Below are 4,468 nucleotides of genomic sequence, written 5' to 3' on the forward strand. Positions count from 1 at the left end.
TTGTTATTAGTGTAGCCAAAAAGTTCTGAGGATGGAAGGCAAAATTCCACTCACGCCTCCACTACCCCTTGCAAAAAGGCAAGAGGGGAATTGATGAAAAATTACCTTCCCTTCATTTGAATTCCTCCCTAGGTTTCCATGTCCCCAGCCTCCTGGTATTAAACCATACAATCACTTGAGTAAACATTATAGTTGGAAAAATTGTAAAAAATCAGAAAGTGCTTGATTTAATGTTTATCATTGAACTCACTGGCCTTGCCAGGAAATTATGAGTAGAGCTTTTAAATATCATGTGCGGGTAAATAATTACTTGTGTGATTTTATTTCTTCTGAAATAAATGTTGTTTTACTCCAGCTAGCTGCAAATTGCTGTGTGAAGGTCATGGGTGTGACTTGTTAATCTAATGTGATAATTATAGTGCTTAGAACTTGGTAGTGATTTATAATGTAATAGTTATAGAAATAAGTAAGTTTTGTATGGACATTAAGAAATGGTAATCATTAAAAATGCTAGAAGTTTATAAAATTTATAGTTAATGTTTAGGATGATAATGTTTTAAGATCAAAACAGGATGAACAAAGATACATTGCCTGTCTGGTCCATTAAATTGTAACTGATTGCCTTGAAAACAAAAAACATGTAGGGTACAAAAGGAGTTGGTAAAGACAATAAATCTGCTTGCAGCAGAGTCAGTGTCCAAGTTTTCTCTCCTGAGCTGACGCTGTCCCTCTTTCAGGAAACCCTGACCTGCTGGAGCTGGACTCCAGCATCTACTGGACAAAATCTACATAGCTATAAATAAGAATTATTTGGCATAGCTATTAGTTGTCTATAATTTACTGAGTTGTTCTATTCCCATAGAATAAAAATCAGATAATTCCATAGGATGTGCTTAGTCAGTGCATGATTATTGAATGAAATACACTGCAAAGGAGAGGAGGGTGACACCAGCTGTGGGTAGTGGGGCTGCTGGGGAAGGTAATGAGGTTAACTCTGGACATAATGCTTTTGAGAAGCTCATGGCATAGCCTGGTGGAAATGCCCCTTGAGGAGCAAGGCCTATGGCTTAGAAAAAATAAAGCAAGCAGTGGGACACGCATCCTGCTTGTTAATGATAGTGATAATTTATTGAACTCTTACCATGTACAGTACTTGTGCTAAGTACTTTATGTGGATCATGCCATTTAATCCTTATAACACCCTTATGATGTAGGGTGTCATAACTTCCATGTTATAGAAGGGAAAGCTATGACTTAGGAAAAGTAAGTGACTCACTCAAGGACACACAGCTAGTAAGTGGCAGACCCCATGCTCCTAAGCACAGGACTTGGTTCTCTAAGCATCCCTCACAGAGGGACATGTTGAAAGATCCAGAGCACTGGTGTATGAGAAGATAGACACAAGACTGGACCAGCAGGAGGTACCGTTATAGACGTTAAAAAGAATCTCAGAAGATGTAAAATCACCCTTGAAGTGAAGTGATTCAGATGCTCTTCTGATTTCAGTGGCGTGCATGAAGCAGAGTGAGCCATGCCAAGGTGTTTCCCTTGTTTCCTCTTTTGCTAGATATCTGGGAACTAACCAAAGATACTGATTCCCAATATGACGTATGGAACAATTTTTAGACTGGGAATGGGGCACCTGTCTTTCTATTGAATCTGTTCTGTACTATGACTGTAGAGAAGGCCTAGCATAGCCATAGTCAGAAAAGAAGAAGGGATAAATGGGGGAAAAAATTCATGTGAAGGTCAGACCCATGGATTCAGAAACATATAGATGTACATGAAGGGAAAGACATGAAATCCCAGACACAGTGGGACAGACACATGACAGAGAGACCAGCAGACAGATGTCCACATACACTTGTATGGAGAGTGAGAAAGGGAGAGAGAACTATAGAAACTTTCATGAAGTGACATTCTTAGTAATATGACTTTCATGATAATACCACTGAGACTTTTTTTCTTTTAGTTGCGGGATCTCACTCTAGACTGGAAGGCAGTGGCATGATCATGGCTTACTGGGTTCAAGCGATCCTCCTTCCTAAACCTTCCAAGAAGCTGGGACTATAGGTTCATGCTGCCATATTTGGCTAATTGTTTTGGTATTTTGTACAGATGAAGTCTGGTTATAGTGCCCAGGCTAGTCTCAAACTTCTGGGCTCAAGCAATCCTCCTTCCTCGGCTTCCCAAAGTGCTGCGATTACAAGCATGAGCTATCACACCCAGCCAGAGGCTACTGAAGTCATTCAGACTTTGGAAACTGCAAGCTTAAATGGTAAAGAGCCTTGGATGTATGTTCTGGAGACTCCTGTTCTGACTCAGCCACTTATTACCTCTGTTATCTTGGGCAAATCAATGACATCCCTTTGTCTGAGTTTTCTTACTTGCTAAATTGTGTAGTACAATTGTCTTCTCAACCACATTGCTATTATTGTGAGGGTTAAATGAGATAATGGTTGACACTTCATTAATTTTGAAGTAACATGAAATATGCAGTAATGACTGCAATTGTCTTTAGGTGTATTACCCCTTTACATGGTGCATGTTGTTGTGCTGTTGAAATAAATGAAGACAGAGCTTGCGATAGTAAGACTTCAACCACCACCACTAATGTTTGGCATAGATTCAAAGACAGGCGGGGAGGTTTTTTTTTTAAGTGAAAAAAGGCTTTAAGTATACCCCCATTAGCAGTTGTTGGCATAGGAAAGGTGGAGGCGAGCTAGTTAAAAATGGGACGTCATATGGGACTGGTTTGGGAGTTTATTTGGCTTTCTTGGTTGGTCCTGAGTTAGAAACAGGAGCAAAAATCAGAGAAGCTAGACTCGGCCAAATCCTGATTGTTCTGTGTTGTTCGGTTGCTGTGGATTGTCTGATCATTGACTGTACGTATATTCAGTCCCACTCAGTAGCTACCATTAGGCTTAGGCTTTGGCTAATTGTTTTGGTATTTTGTACAGATGAAGCCTGGTTATGTTGCCCAGGCTAGTCTCAAACTTCTGGGCTCAAGCAATCCTCCTACCTCGGCTTCCCAAAGTGCTGTAATTACAGGCGTGAGCTACCACATCCAGCCAGAGGCCCATAACAAAATGAGCCCCTTAAGAAGATATTTTATACATCTGGGTCCTCATGGCTTGCCTTTGTGCCTGGGGAGTTTGCCTTGCCCATCTCACCTTGGCACCAAGCTTCCCCCCAGCCAGCTTTGTGAGGAGTGCCAAAATGTCAGCTCTGCTTCCTCAGAGAGAAGAGCATTTCCAGGAGTGATCTAGATCGGATCAGCGGGGCAACTTTTCATCATCAGTTTCTTTCTTTTCATTTTAAAGACGTGGGGTTCAATTCAGGGTTAGGTATACAAATAAATGGTCATTGTACAGGTAAAGCTTGGGCCTGACTTTGGTCCCCACTTTGCCTGGTTTGAGATCAAGTACCCTTATTAATGAAGTGTGACCCTTTCCTCCCCTGGCAGTTTCCCACTACTACCAAACCCGTTCTTGTAATATTATGATAATTGTTCAGAGTCCACTTACGAGTGAGAACTTGTGGTACTTTCATCCTAAGTTTCTATGCCAAGGGGTGAAATAGGTTAGGAGGCAACGTAGAAAATGGAATAATATTGAGGAATAAGCAGAGCAAACCCACGTGGAGATGCAGCCGCATTGCATCTGTGCTTAACTACAGAGCTCACTCCTGCCTGACTCCCTGGTTCCTGAATCCCCCCACATCCAACCTGTGGCCCTCTCTGTCGGGTGAGCTTTGCCAGCCAAGCCCACCAATGAGGCAAAGTGAAGGCCAACCTCTCCTGGCCGGGTCACATCGTCACTGGATGTGACTGTGAGATGGGATGGGTCTAGTTCGGTCACAAACTGCTTTTGATACAGGGTTAGCTTCTGCTGCTCTTTTTCTTTCCCTTTTTACTCCCTGCTTTTTCTTTCTGAAAAGATTCTTGACTGCACTCTTTTCTAGTGTATTCCAATGGAATCTGATTGGTTCTGGTTGACCCTTTAAGAGGGGGTGGCTCCATTTGCCTCTTCAGCAGTGTTATAAAGAGGGTCCCTGCAGGTGATCTTCTCCCCTTGGCTGCAGGAGGCCGGCTCTCAGAGTCCAGGGAGCTGGTTGTTTTCTATGAAGTAGATCTTATTTGGGTCTTTAGCATGCCTGTTGGAGTACTAGTTTTTTTAATAGAGTGTGATCCCAGAGAATGAGCAGGCAGATATACTCCTTTGGAATCTCTCAAACTGACTTGCTGAATGCCCTATCCTTTTATGAACTTTATTCGTAGACTCTTTATTCTCTTCTTTCTTTCCTCAACCCTAAAAAGAGAACAAAAGATCACTTGGAACAAGCAGTTTCTAGGTTTCTTTTTTCTTTTTCTTTTTAATCAGCCAGTTCTGCAAGAGCACCATTTTAGTACAGCCCAACCTTTGTGAAACAGGGGGTTTTAGTTGAGACCTATGAAAATAGTTTACAT

Source organism: Carlito syrichta, unplaced genomic scaffold (assembly GCF_000164805.1).
Source record: "Carlito syrichta isolate Samal-C Ts95f unplaced genomic scaffold, Tarsius_syrichta-2.0.1 Scaffold305112, whole genome shotgun sequence".
Lineage (NCBI taxonomy): Eukaryota > Metazoa > Chordata > Mammalia > Primates > Tarsiidae > Carlito > Carlito syrichta.